Source organism: Salvelinus namaycush, unplaced genomic scaffold (assembly GCF_016432855.1).
Source record: "Salvelinus namaycush isolate Seneca unplaced genomic scaffold, SaNama_1.0 Scaffold2113, whole genome shotgun sequence".
In the NCBI taxonomy this organism is placed as follows: Eukaryota; Metazoa; Chordata; class Actinopteri; order Salmoniformes; family Salmonidae; genus Salvelinus; species Salvelinus namaycush.
The window spans coordinates 15995-35488 of NW_024058913.1; the positions used below are offsets into that span (position 1 = coordinate 15995).

The following is a 19494-nucleotide window of genomic DNA, read 5'->3' on the forward strand; positions in this document are numbered from 1 at the left end:
CAATCTCACAAAACAGGCATGTTGAAATCAACTCCCGAACAACTATGAAAACCAATAAATTAATAAACATACCAATACTTTCAAAAATTATAAGTGATTCTTCCACCATCCACGTTTGAAATCAACCCACTCCCCTCCACAAAAGCTTCATCAAAACATTCCTTTCCATAACAATAAAACATATCTATATGCTTCTTTAACAATACTACAAAAATATCCCACACCCTTACCTTCTTCCCCTCAAAAAAAGCATAATTCCTCCTACAAAAAATAGCATACCTCAAGAAACTCAAAACAACATTCAACAAACCCACATTAACACCCTCACATTTACCAGACACGCCAAATAACACCAATTCATCCCACACATATTTTTTCAAAATATCACCCCCCCAGTTTCTATGAATCATTCCCTTTACTTTACAAAATAAATCTTTTAACTCCTTACATTCCACAAACAAATGCATTAAATTTTCCGGTGACTCACCACATAAGTCACATTCTCTATTTATTTCCCTATTGATTTGATGTAAAACCACTTTTGTATATATACGATTATGCCTTATTTTAAAATCGTTACTTTCACATTCCATACTATTATATTTTACATTTAAAGTTTTCCATATCTTTTTTACGTCCAAAGTCGGAAAAATTCCTTTCCAAACTTTCTCCGCAGCTGGCCTTTTCACATTTTTCTCTACCATTATTTTATAGAATCTTTTCACTGGGATACTAGATAAATGAGCCTTCTCCTTACTGTTACCAATAAACAAATTTGGAAAGACAAATAAATCTTCCCTAACAACTTCACTATTTATTAAATCCACCCATTTACTTGGTATACTTTCTTTTATCTTCTCATACATATTTCTCACTGTTCCCCTACCCACCTCTACATCCCATTCATGGATGGTATCAAAAATAGCTTCCTCAGGAAAAAAACCTGGAATTACCTCATATGTGTAATCTTTTATTTGTCTAAGACCTGCACTCATGAATACTTCACTATATAACACCTTTTCTTTGTACTTAAGTTTCTCATTCAGAAAAACAGGATGATTCATAATTAGGTCAATATGCCCACACTCATAATACACATTAGGCAACAACTCTGCCCATGCATTTAACACTTCTTTATAAAAATCTGGTACCTTTTCACACATTTTCCTTTTAAGACCCATCAACAAACCATTATCTTCACATCCACCACTCTCATCTAAATAGACTTTGAAAAAATGTTTCCAGCCATAATCTAAGCTGTCATACAAATATTTCTTTACTATTTTTATCCTAATAGCTTTTCTTTTAACATCCAAATCTACAAGTTTTAAACCTCCATCATCATAGTCTGCTATCAATGTTTTCTGCGCAATTCTAACACCTTTACCATCCCATATAAAATTAGACACCACATTATTCAATTCATTTAGAACCCACTCTGGCATGTCTAGAACTCCCAAAACATACACAAGTTTAGATGATACCAAAGCATTTACTACAATTATTTTACCTTTTAACTTTAATTTTCTATTTTTCCAGAAATTCAAAGTTTGCTTGATTTTATTGAGGATCCCTGTCCAAGTTATATCCCTTGCCTCTTTCTCCTCTACACCAATATGTACTCCCAGCACCTTCATAAAATCCTTAGCTACCTTAAATGGAATCTCACACTTATTTGCATTGATATCCCCAAAGAACATAATTTCCGTCTTCTCTATATTAACTTCAGCCCCCGATGCCTTACAATAGATATCTATGATTTTCATAATGCTTTCAATGCTACCTACATCCTTCACAGTAAAAGTAGTGTCATCAGCGTACTGATGTATAACACTGACACCACCACCTGGGATTCCAACACCCCTCACCTCTTTGTCTCCAAGTATTAAAACAGCTAAAGGTTCCGTAGAAACACTGTACAACAGAGCTGACAAAGGACAACCCTGCCTTACTGACCTCTCTATAGGGAAAGTATCTGTTAACACTCCGTTACATTTAACACAACTTTTTGCTCCACTATACAACAAGTTAATCCAAGATACAAATTTTGGCCCAAAACCAAACCTCTCCAAAGTCTGTAGTAGAAAACTATGTTCCACTTTATCAAAAGCTTTCTTAAAATCTAAACTTAAAACTATACCACCTTCATTTTTCATTTGATTAACAACATCTCTAATTGTACAAATTACATCGGCAACATCTCTTCCGGGTATTCCGTAGGCTTGTGTTGATGTAATAATACTTCCAATCACCATTTTCATCCTATTAGCCAAAACTTTAGTCAGTATTTTATAATCTGAATTCAGAAGACTAATAGGCCTATAATTTTCTAACTTTAACCTACTGCCTCTATTTTTAAACAAGATGGTTAACATACCAATTGACATAGACTCAGGGATTTCCTTATTCTCTTCCATATACTGAAAAACCTTCAATAAAATGGGTGCCAAAATATCCACAAAAGCTTTATAGAATTCATTTGTTAAACCATCCAAACCTGGACTTTTATTTCCTTGAGTGTTCTCAATTGCTTTCTTGATTTCCACAATTGAAATATCTTCATCACACATCATTCTATCTGCCTGAGATACTTTGGCACTGATTTTCTCCAACACTTTTGCAACACACACTTTGTCCACATCATTCTTTTTATAAAGATTTCTGTAAAAGGATTCAACTGAATCTAAGATGTCAACAAAATCATTTACCTTTACACCTTTTTCATTTTCTAATTCTACAATATAACTCTTAAATTTCTTTCGTTTTTCAAGCCCCAGAAAAAAGGAAGTACATTTCTCTCCCTCCAAGGCGTACTGTGCCTTACTCCTAACAATAGCCCCTAAACATTTCTTTTTTTCATAAAACCCTAGCTCTGCATGGATTTTCAAATAGTTCACAACATCATAGTCTGGATCAGCATCAGCCTTTTCAAGTTCATGTAACATCCTATTTCTAAGCATTTTTTCTTTCTGCTTATCTAAACGGTTACGATTTTTAGAGTACCTAATACTCCTGTTTTTTACTTTAACTTTCACTTCCTCCCACCATAAACACACATTCTCTTTTAACAGTACATTAGACATTTCATCCTCGATACATTCAACAATTTCCTTTATATAACTTTCTTCCTTTAACAGACTGGCATTTAAACACCAGACACCTCCCCCCCTCATCTCCACAGCAAAACCTATCTGAAATGACATTACTGCATGATCACTGTATGCTGTAAAATTATATGTCATCTTCTGAACCTGCTGTACCACATCTACCTTTGCTAAACATAAATCAATTCTACTTTGTTTTAGTTCATTTAACACCACCTGCCTTCTCGAAAACTCTCTTCTATTTACATTTTCAGCCCTCCATATATCTACAAGATTTTCCTTATTCATTAATTCCCGTAAAGCATTTCTAGACGAATCATGTCTGAAACTATCACATCTCGAGACATCCATTCTAGTACACTTCACGTTAAAATCTCCTACTAGTATACAGTTCTCTGAACACAGTGTTCTTAGGTTATTAAACATATCTCTCCTTTCCGCTTCAATATTCGAAGCATAAACATTAATTAGACGAAAAATGACATTTTGCACTTCAAACTCAATAACAATAATTCTTCCCTGATTATCTGCATATACCTGCTTGACATTTTTAACCACATCATTTTTTACCAAAATAGCCACTCCACATGTTTTATCACTTCCGTGACTACAAAAAATGAGCTCAGACCATTTGCTCTTAATTTCCAGCATTTTGGCGTCCGTCCAATTAGTCTCTTGAAAACACCACATGTCCGTTTCAACAGACACCAAAACCTGCTCCAATTTGTTCATATTTCTTAAACTGTTGCCATTTAGTGATGCAACTCTAATCATTGTTAATATATGCAGAAATATAGCCAAAAACAAACATGTCATTTCAAAATAGACTTTTTCTTTTTTCCAGATCCCGTCACCTCCTTAGCTTTCACTAATGCTCTCTTATTTCTAGCAAACCGCTGAAAATCCTCAATATCTATTTCTTCGTCTGACTCCTGACTTGTACTTGTAAGGGGAGCAACATCCAAGCCTTTTGTAAAACATTCTTTAACAGTGCCATCAACTCCAGTGGACCCAGCCCTCTCCTTGGTTTCATTTTCACACAGGTTTAAAGCTGGTTCAGGCACCTGAGAAGCACCCTGCACCATCTCTACCTGTGTATCCAATTCACCAATCATGTGCTGCTGCTCCACCTTGTCAGCAGCAGAGACCAAGACTGCGTCTCGAGTACTGCCAGAAGGCATTACATACTCTCCAAGCATATCTATAGCTGTCTCTGGAATCACCTGCGACACACTTTCCATATCACTCTCTTCCTCCCCCTCCATAGTCTCACTCCTCTCAACCTCTTCTTCAGTAATGAGGTCCAGTGTTTGCAGAAATAAGACATCCTTTTCCTTCTTACATTTACATCTGTCCTTAGGTCTGTCACACCTTCTACACATATCACCGATGTTCGAACATTCTCTGGCATAATGTCCTTGTTCACCACATTTATGACATACAAATTCTGGACATTCTTTGAGTATGTGTCCCGGTTGAATACATAGTCTACATACCTTCACTTGGTTATCGTGGATCACTCGGAAATATTCAAATCCTTCTACAGTGTTGAATTTGGTTGAGTAAGGTAATGATTGCACACTGTCCGTAAACTTCACCTTACAAAATCTCGTCCCGTCCACAATGTCCGTTCCTGGCCACATCCTCCTCTTGATTGGTGTTGTTGCGTTCACATTCCATCCTTGTAATTTGTCATGTATTTCCTCATCCGTAATATATGCCGGCATGTTCAAAAAGGACACCACAAGTTCATCATTTCCCAGTTCTTTCGCCATTATTTGGCAGCTCTTTATTTTTAGCCCGTCTAGTAGTCTTTCTTTTCCTTTCGCGTGTGACATGGTTATTTCGTACTTATTTCTGTCCTTCATTCTACATCCCAATATCATTCCACATACTTCTTTTATTCCTCTCAGCAATTCCATCGTTGTTATTTTTTCTTCTCCAATAACTTCCACGTTCACCGTCAATTCTTTCTCATATTTTCTTCTCCTCAACTCTTCATTCGACGCTCTTTTTTCTCCGTTGTCCATTCTCATTGTTGTTGTTATTCTTGATGTCGAAGCCATTGTATCCGTCCAATTATTTTACTTAGAATCCCCCAAACAGCTCACGCCGTTGGGGGATAAAAACGCAAATATTTACAAAGAAAATAAGCTACACTCCCCACACAAACTTCCAAACTTAAAGTATATAAACCAGCAAAACCAAAAACGATTTTCTCTCTACAAACAATTCACAAACAATCCAACACCTGCTGCTCACTCACTTCCTGAAACTTCCAAAAAGGGGCGTATTCAGGCTGGTATGGCCGTAAGCGAAGGTACATCTCTTGGTACACCATATAAAGTCAAAGTGAGTCTGATAAACAGACATTGCATTCTCACCAATTAGATAAGCAGCTTGAACTTTGGCTCACTCAAAAAGTGGAAGAAATTACATATACTGTAGCCATCACTTTTTAGCACAGATAGTTGGATGAAATACAAACAAACCTTGCAAACATTTCTAAGCGAGGGCACATATTTCAGCCTTGTGGGAAAAAACGGACAAATACAATGACTTCTGACAAATACATCATCAGCAACAGTTTCCCATGCAGCTATCCTACTAGCCACAATAAATACACAAAAGCTCTGGATGTTGAAAACCTATTGCATTGTTCTGTGCTAAGGAGGAACGCATGTATGGACAATTTCATATTGGAAGCGCATGGGCGCGTATGACACATCATGACCGGGGGGGGGGTTAGAGTGGCTTCTCAACTATCTCCTGATTGAAGTACCAGCGTGGCATAAATACAATGCTGCATTTCGCAACATAATGTTTCGACAAAATGCCAACAATATTTTGCTACAAACAAATGTTTCCACCTTTCGATTGGTCCACAAAGTCTCCTTCACAACTGACTTCAAAGATCTCCATAAGCACAGTCAGTTGACTCAAGTCATCCTTAAGCCTGCCGCCAAGCAACAGTTTATCATTAACAAAGACATCAGGGTAAAGCGCAAACAAGCACTACCATAAATTTTGCAATCGAGATTCCCACATTTGGAAAATTCGCAAGGGGTCAGCACAGCCAGAGTGCAATGGCTGAGCCCCACACCGGGTGAACCACCTTCTTGATCACGTTTTCTCTTCTGCTTAGTGGAGGGCAAGTCTCTCCAGTGCCAACATTTTCCGCTAACGGTAACCACTTTGTGTTCTGATAATATCATATCACATCGACCTGCGTTAAATGCCGTTTAGGAATGCACTTGCACACAGAGTAGTGAAAAAGTAGTTTATTTTGTTTACTAGATTATATCAGTGAACCACTAGATTCCCATCATGCAACACTGTCGAAAAAATCACCAATTACTTTTTAATATCTTAACCTATCTGATATCACAAATGTTTGCGATATGACGAAATACAATCACATTCAGACACACACACACACACACACACACAGACAAATGCATGAAACCAATTGATTTATTATCGATAACATCTCAGATTCTCTTGTGCTTTTGATTTACTCCATAAAAGAAGGGTTGTAATTCCAACATGGAAAACACAGGGCCATCAGACACCAGTCCAGTTCCACTCCTCACCAGCATTATTTCCTTTGATCATTTGAACAGGGCGAGGGAGCACAGAGCACACACAAGCTGCATTCAGTAACAATATTCTTATTTGTCTTATGAATAAAAGGCAGTTGCTCCCTGACAACACAAGGAACTTTGATCGTATTAAAAGGGCAGGGGAGACTAGCCCATAGAAGCTGCATTTAGTCAATTCAGCATCAAATGCTTACTACAAGGCAGTGTTGCTGATGAAATAATGCCACACCCCCTAGTGGACAAAAGGCTTACAGCACCTGGTATTCCCAGGCGGTCTCCCATCCAAGTACTAACCAGGCCCGACCCTGCTTAGCTTCCGAGATCAGACGAGATCGGGCGTATTCAGGCTGGTATGGCCGTAAGCGAAGGTACATCTCTTGGCACACCATATAAAGTCAAAGTGAGTCTGATAAACAGACATTGCATTCTCACCAATTAGATAAGCAGCTTGAACTTTGGCTCACTCAAAAAGTGGAAGAAATTACATATACTGTAGCCATCACTTTTTAGCACAGATAGTTGGATGAAATACAAACAAACCTTGCAAACATTTCTAAGCGAGGGCACATATTTCAGCCTTGTGGGAAAAAACGGACAAATACAATGACTTCTGACAAATACATCATCAGCAACAGTTTCCCATGCAGCTATCCTACTAGCCACAATAAATACACAAAAGCTCTGGATGTTGAAAACCTATTGCATTGTTCTGTGCTAAGGAGGAACGCATGTATGGACAATTTCATATTGGAAGCGCATGGGGCGCGTATGACACATCATGACCGGGGTGGGGGGGTTAGAGTGGCTTCTCAACTATCTCCTGATTGAAGTACCAGCGTGGCATAAATACAATGCTGCATTTCGCAACATAATGTTTCGACAAAATGCCAACAATATTTTGCTACAAACAAATGTTTCCACCTTTCGATTGGTCCACAAAGTCTCCTTCACAACTGACTTCAAAGATCTCCATAAGCACAGTCAGTTGACTCAAGTCATCCTTAAGCCTGCCGCCAAGCAACGGTTTATCATTAACAAAGACATCAGGGTAAAGCGCAAACAAGCACTACCATAAATTTTGCAATCGAGATTCCCACATTTGGAAAATTCGCAAGGGGTCAGCACAGCCAGAGTGCAATGGCTGAGCCCCACACCGGGTGAACCACCTTCTTGATCACGGTATCTCTTCTGCTTAGTGGAGGGCAAGTCTCTCCAGTGCCAACATTTTCCGCTAACGGTAACCACTTTGTGTTCTGATAATATCATATCACATCGACCTGCGTTAAATGCCGTTTAGGAATGCACTTGCACACAGAGTAGTGAAAAAGTAGTTTATTTTGTTTACTAGATTATATCAGTGAACCACTAGATTCCCATCATGCAACACTGTCGAAAAAATCACCAATTACTTTTTAATATCTTAACCTATCTGATATCACAAATGTTTGCGATATGACGAAATACAATCACATTCAGACACACACACACACACAGACAAATGCATGAAACCAATTGATTTATTATCGATAACATCTCAGATTCTCTTGTGCTTTTGATTTACTCCATAAAAGAAGGGTTGTAATTCCAACATGGAAAACACAGGGCCATCAGACACCAGTCCAGTTCCACTCCTCACCAGCATTATTTCCTTTGATCATTTGAACAGGGCGAGGGAGCACAGAGCACACACAAGCTGCATTCAGTAACAATATTCTTATTTGTCTTATGAATAAAAGGCAGTTGCTCCCTGACAACACAAGGAACTTTGATCGTATTAAAAGGGCAGGGGAGACTAGCCCATAGAAGCTGCATTTAGTCAATTCAGCATCAAATGCTTACTACAAGGCAGTGTTGCTGATGAAATAATGCCACACCCCCTAGTGGACAAAAGGCTTACAGCACCTGGTATTCCCAGGCGGTCTCCCATCCAAGTACTAACCAGGCCCGACCCTGCTTAGCTTCCGAGATCAGACGAGATCGGGCGTATTCAGGCTGGTATGGCCGTAAGCGAAGGTACATCTCTTGGTACACCATATAAAGTCAAAGTGAGTCTGATAAACAGACATTGCATTCTCACCAATTAGATAAGCAGCTTGAACTTTGGCTCACTCAAAAAGTGGAAGAAATTACATATACTGTAGCCATCACTTTTTAGCACAGATAGTTGGATGAAATACAAACAAACCTTGCTAACATTTCAAAGCGAGGGCACATATTTCAGCCTTGTGGGAAAAAACGGACAAATACAATGACTTCTGACAAATACATCATCAGCAACAGTTTCCCATGCAGCTATCCTACTAGCCACAATAAATACACAAAAGCTCTGGATGTTGAAAACCTATTGCATTGTTCTGTGCTAAGGAGGAACGCATGTATGGACAATTTCATATTGGAAGCGCATGACACATCATGACCGGGGGGGGGGGTTAGAGTGGCTTCTCAACTATCTCCTGATTGAAGTACCAGCGTGGCATAAATACAATGCTGCATTTCGCAACATAATGTTTCGACAAAATGCCAACAATATTTTGCTACAAACAAATGTTTCCACCTTTCGATTGGTCCACAAAGTCTCCTTCACAACTGACTTCAAAGATCTCCATAAGCACAGTCAGTTGACTCAAGTCATCCTTAAGCCTGCCGCCAAGCAACAGGTTTATCATTAACAAAGACATCAGGGTAAAGCGCAAACGAGCACTACCATAAATTTTGCAATCGAGATTCCCACATTTGGAAAATTCGCAAGGGGTCAGCACAGCCAGAGTGCAATGGCTGAGCCCCACACCGGGTGAACCACCTTCTTGATCACGGTATCTCTTCTGCTTAGTGGAGGGAAAAGTCTCTCCAGTGCCAACATTTTCCGCTAACGGTAACCACTTTGTGTTCTGATAATATCATATCACATCGACCTGCGTTAAATGCCGTTTAGGAATGCACTTGCACACAGAGTAGTGAAAAAGTAGTTTATTTTGTTTACTAGATTATATCAGTGAACCACTAGATTCCCATCATGCAACACTGTCGAAAAAATCACCAATTACTTTTTAATATCTTAACCCTATCTGATATCACAAATGTTTGCGATATGACGAAATACAATCACATTCAGACACACACACACACACAGACAAATGCATGAAACCAATTGATTTATTATCGATAACATCTCAGATTCTCTTGTGCTTTTGATTTACTCCATAAAAGAAGGGTTGTAATTCCAACATGGAAAACACAGGGCCATCAGACACCAGTCCAGTTCCACTCCTCACCAGCATTATTTCCTTTGATCATTTGAACAGGGCGAGGGAGCACAGAGCACACACAAGCTGCATTCAGTAACAATATTCTTATTTGTCTTATGCATAAAAGGCAGTTGCTCCCTGACAACACAAGGAACTTTGATCGTATTAAAAGGGCAGGGGAGACTAGCCCATAGAAGCTGCATTTAGTCAATTCAGCATCAAATGCTTACTACAAGGCAGTGTTGCTGATGAAATAATGCCACACCCCCTAGTGGACAAAAGGCTTACAGCACCTGGTATTCCCAGGCGGTCTCCCATCCAAGTACTAACCAGGCCCGACCCTGCTTAGCTTCCGAGATCAGACGAGATCGGGCAGTATTCAGGCTGGTATGGCCGTAAGCGAAGGTACATCTCTTGGTACACCATATAAAGTCAAAGTGAGTCTGATAAACAGACATTGCATTCTCACCAATTAGATAAGCAGCTTGAACTTTGGCTCACTCAAAAAGTGGAAGAAATTACATATACTGTAGCCATCACTTTTTAGCACAGATAGTTGGATGAAATACAAACAAACCTTGCAAACATTTCTAAGCGAGGGCACATATTTCAGCCTTGTGGGAAAAAACGGACAAATACAATGACTTCTGACAAATACATCATCAGCAACAGTTTCCCATGCAGCTATCCTACTAGCCACAATAAATACACAAAAGCTCTGGATGTTGAAAACCTATTGCATTGTTCTGTGCTAAGGAGGAACGCATGTATGGACAATTTCATATTGGAAGCGCATGGGGCGCGTATGACACATCATGACCGGGGGGGGGGTTAGAGTGGCTTCTCAACTATCTCCTGATTGAAGTACCAGCGTGGCATAAATACAATGCTGCATTTCGCAACATAATGTTTCGACAAAATGCCAACAATATTTTGCTACAAACAAATGTTTCCACCTTTCGATTGGTCCACAAAGTCTCCTTCACAACTGACTTCAAAGATCTCCATAAGCACAGTCAGTTGACTCAAGTCATCCTTAAGCCTGCCGCCAAGCAACAGGTTTATCATTAACAAAGACATCAGGGTAAAGCGCAAACGAGCCACTACCATAAATTTTGCAATCGAGATTCCCACATTTGGAAAATTCGCAAGGGGTCAGCACAGCCAGAGTGCAATGGCTGAGCCCCACACCGGGTGAACCACCTTCTTGATCACGGTATCTCTTCTGCTTAGTGGAGGAAAAGTCTCTCCAGTGCCAACATTTTCCGCTAACGGTAACCACTTTGTGTTCTGATAATATCATATCACATCGACCTGCGTTAAATGCCGTTTAGGAATGCACTTGCACACAGAGTAGTGAAAAAGTAGTTTATTTTGTTTACTAGATTATATCAGTGAACCACTAGATTCCCATCATGCAACACTGTCGAAAAAATCACCAATTACTTTTTAATATCTTAACCTATCTGATATCACAAATGTTTGCGATATGACGAAATACAATCACATTCAGACACACACACACACACAGACAAATGCATGAAACCAATTGATTTATTATCGATAACATCTCAGATTCTCTTGTGCTTTTGATTTACTCCATAAAAGAAGGGTTGTAATTCCAACATGGAAAACACAGGGCCATCAGACACCAGTCCAGTTCCACTCCTCACCAGCATTATTTCCTTTGATCATTTGAACAGGGCGAGGGAGCACAGAGCACACACAAGCTGCATTCAGTAACAATATTCTTATTTGTCTTATGCATAAAAGGCAGTTGCTCCCTGACAACACAAGGAACTTTGATCGTATTAAAAGGGCAGGGGAGACTAGCCCATAGAAGCTGCATTTAGTCAATTCAGCATCAAATGCTTACTACAAGGCAGTGTTGCTGATGAAATAATGCCACACCCCCTAGTGGACAAAAGGCTTACAGCACCTGGTATTCCCAGGCGGTCTCCCATCCAAGTACTAACCAGGCCCGACCCTGCTTAGCTTCCGAGATCAGACGAGATCGGGCATATTCAGGCTGGTATGGCCGTAAGCGAAGGTACATCTCTTGGTACACCATATAAAGTCAAAGTGAGTCTGATAAACAGACATTGCATTCTCACCAATTAGATAAGCAGCTTGAACTTTGGCTCACTCAAAAAGTGGAAGAAATTACATATACTGTAGCCATCACTTTTTAGCACAGATAGTTGGATGAAATACAAACAAACCTTGCTAAACATTTCTAAGCGAGGGCACATATTTCAGCCTTGTGGGAAAAAACGGACAAATACAATGACTTCTGACAAATACATCATCAGCAACAGTTTCCCATGCAGCTATCCTACTAGCCACAATAAATACACAAAAGCTCTGGATGTTGAAAACCTATTGCATTGTTCTGTGCTAAGGAGGAACGCATGTATGGACAATTTCATATTGGAAGCGCATGGGGCGCGTATGACACATCATGACCGGGGGGGGGGTTAGAGTGGCTTCTCAACTATCTCCTGATTGAAGTACCAGCGTGGCATAAATACAATGCTGCATTTCGCAACATAATGTTTCGACAAAATGCCAACAATATTTTGCTACAAACAAATGTTTCCACCTTTCGATTGGTCCACAAAGTCTCCTTCACAACTGACTTCAAAGATCTCCATAAGCACAGTCAGTTGACTCAAGTCATCCTTAAGCCTGCCGCCAAGCAACAGTTTATCATTAACAAAGACATCAGGGTAAAGCTCAAACGAGCACTACCATAAATTTTGCAATCGAGATTCCCACATTTGGAAAATTCGCAAGGGGTCAGCACAGCCAGAGTGCAATGGCTGAGCCCCACACCGGGTGAACCACCTTCTTGATCACAGTATCTCTTCTGCTTAGTGGAGGAAAAGTCCTCTCCAGTGCCAACATTTTCCGCTAACGGTAACCACTTTGTGTTCTGATAATATCATATCACATCGACCTGCGTTAAATGCCGTTTAGGAATGCACTTGCACACAGAGTAGTGAAAAAGTAGTTTATTTTGTTTACTAGATTATATCAGTGAACCACTAGATTCCCATCATGCAACACTGTCGAAAAAATCACCAATTACTTTTTAATATCTTAACCCTATCTGATATCACAAATGTTTGCGATATGACGAAATACAATCACATTCAGACACACACACACACACACAGACAAATGCATGAAACCAATTGATTTATTATCGATAACATCTCAGATTCTCTTGTGCTTTTGATTTACTCCATAAAAGAAGGGTTGTAATTCCAACATGGAAAACACAGGGCCATCAGACACCAGTCCAGTTCCACTCCTCACCAGCATTATTTCCTTTGATCATTTGAACAGGGCGAGGGAGCACAGAGCACACACAAGCTGCATTCAGTAACAATATTCTTATTTGTCTTATGCATAAAAGGCAGTTGCTCCCTGACAACACAAGGAACTTTGATCGTATTAAAAGGGCAGGGGAGACTAGCCCATAGAAGCTGCATTTAGTCAATTCAGCATCAAATGCTTACTACAAGGCAGTGTTGCTGATGAAATAATGCCACACCCCCTAGTGGACAAAAGGCTTACAGCACCTGGTATTCCCAGGCGGTCTCCCATCCAAGTACTAACCAGGCCCGACCCTGCTTAGCTTCCGAGATCAGACGAGATCGGGCATATTCAGGCTGGTATGGCCGTAAGCGAAGGTACATCTCTTGGTACACCATATAAAGTCAAAGTGAGTCTGATAAACAGACATTGCATTCTCACCAATTAGATAAGCAGCTTGAACTTTGGCTCACTCAAAAAGTGGAAGAAATTACATATACTGTAGCCATCACTTTTTAGCACAGATAGTTGGATGAAATACAAACAAACCTTGCTAAACATTTCTAAGCGAGGGCACATATTTCAGCCTTGTGGGAAAAAACGGACAAATACAATGACTTCTGACAAATACATCATCAGCAACAGTTTCCCATGCAGCTATCCTACTAGCCACAATAAATACACAAAAGCTCTGGATGTTGAAAACCTATTGCATTGTTCTGTGCTAAGGAGGAACGCATGTATGGACAATTTCATATTGGAAGCGCATGGGCGCGTATGACACATCATGACCGGGGGGGGGGTTAGAGTGGCTTCTCAACTATCTCCTGATTGAAGTACCAGCGTGGCATAAATACAATGCTGCATTTCGCAACATAATGTTTCGACAAAATGCCAACAATATTTTGCTACAAACAAATGTTTCCACCTTTCGATTGGTCCACAAAGTCTCCTTCACAACTGACTTCAAAGATCTCCATAAGCACAGTCAGTTGACTCAAGTCATCCTTAAGCCTGCCGCCAAGCAACAGTTTATCATTAACAAAGACATCAGGGTAAAGCTCAAACGAGCACTACCATAAATTTTGCAATCGGATTCCCACATTTGGAAAATTCGCAAGGGGTCAGCACAGCCAGAGTGCAATGGCTGAGCCCCACACCGGGTGAACCACCTTCTTGATCACGGTATCTCTTCTGCTTAGTGGAGGAAAAGTGTCTCCAGTGCCAACATTTTCCGCTAACGGTAACCACTTTGTGTTCTGATAATATCATATCACATCGACCTGCGTTAAATGCCGTTTAGGAATGCACTTGCACACAGAGTAGTGAAAAAGTAGTTTATTTTGTTTACTAGATTATATCAGTGAACCACTAGATTCCCATCATGCAACACTGTCGAAAAAATCACCAATTACTTTTTAATATCTTAACCTATCTGATATCACAAATGTTTGCGATATGACGAAATACAATCACATTCAGACACACACACACACACAGACAAATGCATGAAACCAATTGATTTATTATCGATAACATCTCAGATTCTCTTGTGCTTTTGATTTACTCCATAAAAGAAGGGTTGTAATTCCAACATGGAAAACACAGGGCCATCAGACACCAGTCCAGTTCCACTCCTCACCAGCATTATTTCCTTTGATCATTTGAACAGGGCGAGGGAGCACAGAGCACACACAAGCTGCATTCAGTAACAATATTCTTATTTGTCTTATGCATAAAAGGCAGTTGCTCCCTGACAACACAAGGAACTTTGATCGTATTAAAAGGGCAGGGGAGACTAGCCCATAGAAGCTGCATTTAGTCAATTCAGCATCAAATGCTTACTACAAGGCAGTGTTGCTGATGAAATAATGCCACACCCCCTAGTGGACAAAAGGCTTACAGCACCTGGTATTCCCAGGCGGTCTCCCATCCAAGTACTAACCAGGCCCGACCCTGCTTAGCTTCCGAGATCAGACGAGATCGGGCATATTCAGGCTGGTATGGCCGTAAGCGAAGGTACATCTCTTGGTACACCATATAAAGTCAAAGTGAGTCTGATAAACAGACATTGCATTCTCACCAATTAGATAAGCAGCTTGAACTTTGGCTCACTCAAAAAGTGGAAGAAATTACATATACTGTAGCCATCACTTTTTAGCACAGATAGTTGGATGAAATACAAACAAACCTTGCTAACATTTCTAAGCGAGGGCACATATTTCAGCCTTGTGGGAAAAAACGGACAAATACAATGACTTCTGACAAATACATCATCAGCAACAGTTTCCCATGCAGCTATCCTACTAGCCACAATAAATACACAAAAGCTCTGGATGTTGAAAACCTATTGCATTGTTCTGTGCTAAGGAGGAACGCATGTATGGACAATTTCATATTGGAAGCGCATGACACATCATGACCGGGGGGGGGGGTTAGAGTGGCTTCTCAACTATCTCCTGATTGAAGTACCAGCGTGGCATAAATACAATGCTGCATTTCGCAACATAATGTTTCGACAAAATGCCAACAATATTTTGCTACAAACAAATGTTTCCACCTTTCGATTGGTCCACAAAGTCTCCTTCACAACTGACTTCAAAGATCTCCATAAGCACAGTCAGTTGACTCAAGTCATCCTTAAGCCTGCCGCCAAGCAACAGTTTATCATTAACAAAGACATCAGGGTAAAGCTCAAACGAGCACTACCATAAATTTTGCAATCGGATTCCCACATTTGGAAAATTCGCAAGGGGTCAGCACAGCCAGAGTGCAATGGCTGAGCCCCACACCGGGTGAACCACCTTCTTGATCACGGTATCTCTTCTGCTTAGTGGAGGAAAAGTGTCTCCAGTGCCAACATTTTCCGCTAACGGTAACCACTTTGTGTTCTGATAATATCATATCACATCGACCTGCGTTAAATGCCGTTTAGGAATGCACTTGCACACAGAGTAGTGAAAAAGTAGTTTATTTTGTTTACTAGATTATATCAGTGAACCACTAGATTCCCATCATGCAACACTGTCGAAAAAATCACCAATTACTTTTTAATATCTTAACCCTATCTGATATCACAAATGTTTGCGATATGACGAAATACAATCACATTCAGACACACACACACACACAGACAAATGCATGAAACCAATTGATTTATTATCGATAACATCTCAGATTCTCTTGTGCTTTTGATTTACTCCATAAAAGAAGGGTTGTAATTCCAACATGGAAAACACAGGGCCATCAGACACCAGTCCAGTTCCACTCCTCACCAGCATTATTTCCTTTGATCATTTGAACAGGGCGAGGGAGCACAGAGCACACACAAGCTGCATTCAGTAACAATATTCTTATTTGTCTTATGCATAAAAGGCAGTTGCTCCCTGACAACACAAGGAACTTTGATCGTATTAAAAGGGCAGGGGAGACTAGCCCATAGAAGCTGCATTTAGTCAATTCAGCATCAAATGCTTACTACAAGGCAGTGTTGCTGATGAAATAATGCCACACCCCCTAGTGGACAAAAGGCTTACAGCACCTGGTATTCCCAGGCGGTCTCCCATCCAAGTACTAACCAGGCCCGACCCTGCTTAGCTTCCGAGATCAGACGAGATCGGGCATATTCAGGCTGGTATGGCCGTAAGCGAAGGTACATCTCTTGGTACACCATATAAAGTCAAAGTGAGTCTGATAAACAGACATTGCATTCTCACCAATTAGATAAGCAGCTTGAACTTTGGCTCACTCAAAAAGTGGAAGAAATTACATATACTGTAGCCATCACTTTTTAGCACAGATAGTTGGATGAAATACAAACAAACCTTGCTAAACATTTCTAAGCGAGGGCACATATTTCAGCCTTGTGGGAAAAAACGGACAAATACAATGACTTCTGACAAATACATCATCAGCAACAGTTTCCCATGCAGCTATCCTACTAGCCACAATAAATACACAAAAGCTCTGGATGTTGAAAACCTATTGCATTGTTCTGTGCTAAGGAGGAACGCATGTATGGACAATTTCATATTGGAAGCGCATGGGGCGCGTATGACACATCATGACCGGGGGGGGGGGTTAGAGTGGCTTCTCAACTATCTCCTGATTGAAGTACCAGCGTGGCATAAATACAATGCTGCATTTCGCAACATAATGTTTCGACAAAATGCCAACAATATTTTGCTACAAACAAATGTTTCCACCTTTCGATTGGTCCACAAAGTCTCCTTCACAACTGACTTCAAAGATCTCCATAAGCACAGTCAGTTGACTCAAGTCATCCTTAAGCCTGCCGCCAAGCAACAGTTTATCATTAACAAAGACATCAGGGTAAAGCTCAAACGAGCACTACCATAAATTTTGCAATCGGATTCCCACATTTGGAAAATTCGCAAGGGGTCAGCACAGCCAGAGTGCAATGGCTGAGCCCCACACCGGGTGAACCACCTTCTTGATCACGGTATCTCTTCTGCTTAGTGGAGGAAAAGTGTCTCCAGTGCCAACATTTTCCGCTAACGGTAACCACTTTGTGTTCTGATAATATCATATCACATCGACCTGCGTTAAATGCCGTTTAGGAATGCACTTGCACACAGAGTAGTGAAAAAGTAGTTTATTTTGTTTACTAGATTATATCAGTGAACCACTAGATTCCCATCATGCAACACTGTCGAAAAAATCACCAATTACTTTTTAATATCTTAACCCATCTGATATCACAAATGTTTGCGATATGACGAAATACAATCACATTCAGACACACACACACACACAGACAAATGCATGAAACCAATTGATTTATTATCGATAACATCTCAGATTCTCTTGTGCTTTTGATTTACTCCATAAAAGAAGGGTTGTAATTCCAACATGGAAAACACAGGGCCATCAGACACCAGTCCAGTTCCACTCCTCACCAGCATTATTTCCTTTGATCATTTGAACAGGGCGAGGGAGCACAGAGCACACACAAGCTGCATTCAGTAACAATATTCTTATTTGTCTTATGCATAAAAGGCAGTTGCTCCCTGACAACACAAGGAACTTTGATCGTATTAAAAGGGCAGGGGAGACTAGCCCATAGAAGCTGCATTTAGTCAATTCAGCATCAAATGCTTACTACAAGGCAGTGTTGCTGATGAAATAATGCCACACCCCCTAGTGGACAAAAGGCTTACAGCACCTGGTATTCCCAGGCGGTCTCCCATCCAAGTACTAACCAGGCCCGACCCTGCTTAGCTTCCGAGATCAGACGAGATCGGGCATATTCAGGCTGGTATGGCCGTAAGCGAAGGTACATCTCTTGGTACACCATATAAAGTCAAAGTGAGTCTGATAAACAGACATTGCATTCTCACCAATTAGATAAGCAGCTTGAACTTTGGCTCACTCAAAAAGTGGAAGAAATTACATATACTGTAGCCATCACTTTTTAGCACAGATAGTTGGATGAAATACAAACAAACCTTGCAAACATTTCTAAGCGAGGGCACATATTTCAGCCTTGTGGGAAAAAACGGACAAATACAATGACTTCTGACAAATACATCATCAGCAACAGTTTCCCATGCAGCTATCCTACTAGCCACAATAAATACACAAAAGCTCTGGATGTTGAAAACCTATTGCATTGTTCTGTGCTAAGGAGGAACGCATGTATGGACAATTTCATATTGGAAGCGCATGGGCGCGTATGACACATCATGACCGGGGGGGGGGTTAGAGTGGCTTCTCAACTATCTCCTGATTGAAGTACCAGCGTGGCATAAATACAATGCTGCATTTCGCAACATAATGTTTCGACAAAATGCCAACAATATTTTGCTACAAACAAATGTTTCCACCTTTCGATTGGTCCACAAAGTCTCCTTCACAACTGACTTCAAAGATCTCCATAAGCACAGTCAGTTGACTCAAGTCATCCTTAAGCCTGCCGCCAAGCAACAGTTTATCATTAACAAAGACATCAGGGTAAAGCTCAAACGAGCACTACCATAAATTTTGCAATCGGATTCCCACATTTGGAAAATTCGCAAGGGGTCAGCACAGCCAGAGTGCAATGGCTGAGCCCCACACCGGGTGAACCACCTTCTTGATCACGGTATCTCTTCTGCTTAGTGGAGGAAAAGTGTCTCCAGTGCCAACATTTTCCGCTAACGGTAACCACTTTGTGTTCTGATAATATCATATCACATCGACCTGCGTTAAATGCCGTTTAGG

General features: G+C 40.5%; 8 non-coding genes and 9 pseudogenes across 8 annotated transcripts; all 17 read right to left on the reverse strand.

Annotated features, from left to right (window-relative positions):
• Positions 1-6102: 6102 nt before the first annotated feature.
• LOC120038246 lies at positions 6103-6252 on the reverse strand (annotated as a pseudogene).
• A 699-nt stretch (positions 6253-6951) lies between these two features.
• LOC120038224 lies at positions 6952-7070 on the reverse strand. Its single transcript, XR_005474990.1, has one exon. It is a non-coding gene; the product is annotated as a 5S ribosomal RNA (ribosomal RNA).
• Positions 7071-7755: 685 nt separating this feature from the next.
• On the reverse strand, positions 7756-7905 carry LOC120038243 (annotated as a pseudogene).
• Positions 7906-8596: 691 nt separating this feature from the next.
• On the reverse strand, positions 8597-8715 carry LOC120038235. Its single transcript, XR_005475001.1, has one exon. It is a non-coding gene; the product is annotated as a 5S ribosomal RNA (ribosomal RNA).
• A 674-nt stretch (positions 8716-9389) lies between these two features.
• LOC120038242 lies at positions 9390-9539 on the reverse strand (annotated as a pseudogene).
• Positions 9540-10232: 693 nt separating this feature from the next.
• LOC120038237 lies at positions 10233-10352 on the reverse strand. The gene has a single exon (XR_005475003.1). It is a non-coding gene; the product is annotated as a 5S ribosomal RNA (ribosomal RNA).
• Positions 10353-11032: 680 nt separating this feature from the next.
• LOC120038240 lies at positions 11033-11187 on the reverse strand (annotated as a pseudogene).
• A 691-nt stretch (positions 11188-11878) lies between these two features.
• On the reverse strand, positions 11879-11997 carry LOC120038226. Its single transcript, XR_005474992.1, has one exon. It is a non-coding gene; the product is annotated as a 5S ribosomal RNA (ribosomal RNA).
• A 686-nt stretch (positions 11998-12683) lies between these two features.
• On the reverse strand, positions 12684-12831 carry LOC120038245 (annotated as a pseudogene).
• Positions 12832-13526: 695 nt separating this feature from the next.
• On the reverse strand, positions 13527-13645 carry LOC120038227. The gene has a single exon (XR_005474993.1). It is a non-coding gene; the product is annotated as a 5S ribosomal RNA (ribosomal RNA).
• Positions 13646-14330: 685 nt separating this feature from the next.
• On the reverse strand, positions 14331-14477 carry LOC120038251 (annotated as a pseudogene).
• Positions 14478-15168: 691 nt separating this feature from the next.
• Positions 15169-15287, reverse strand: LOC120038228. Its single transcript, XR_005474994.1, has one exon. It is a non-coding gene; the product is annotated as a 5S ribosomal RNA (ribosomal RNA).
• Positions 15288-15962: 675 nt separating this feature from the next.
• LOC120038252 lies at positions 15963-16109 on the reverse strand (annotated as a pseudogene).
• A 692-nt stretch (positions 16110-16801) lies between these two features.
• LOC120038229 lies at positions 16802-16920 on the reverse strand. The gene has a single exon (XR_005474995.1). It is a non-coding gene; the product is annotated as a 5S ribosomal RNA (ribosomal RNA).
• A 687-nt stretch (positions 16921-17607) lies between these two features.
• Positions 17608-17754, reverse strand: LOC120038253 (annotated as a pseudogene).
• Positions 17755-18445: 691 nt separating this feature from the next.
• Positions 18446-18564, reverse strand: LOC120038230. Its single transcript, XR_005474996.1, has one exon. It is a non-coding gene; the product is annotated as a 5S ribosomal RNA (ribosomal RNA).
• Positions 18565-19248: 684 nt separating this feature from the next.
• Positions 19249-19395, reverse strand: LOC120038254 (annotated as a pseudogene).
• Between the last annotated feature and the right edge of the window lie 99 nt (positions 19396-19494).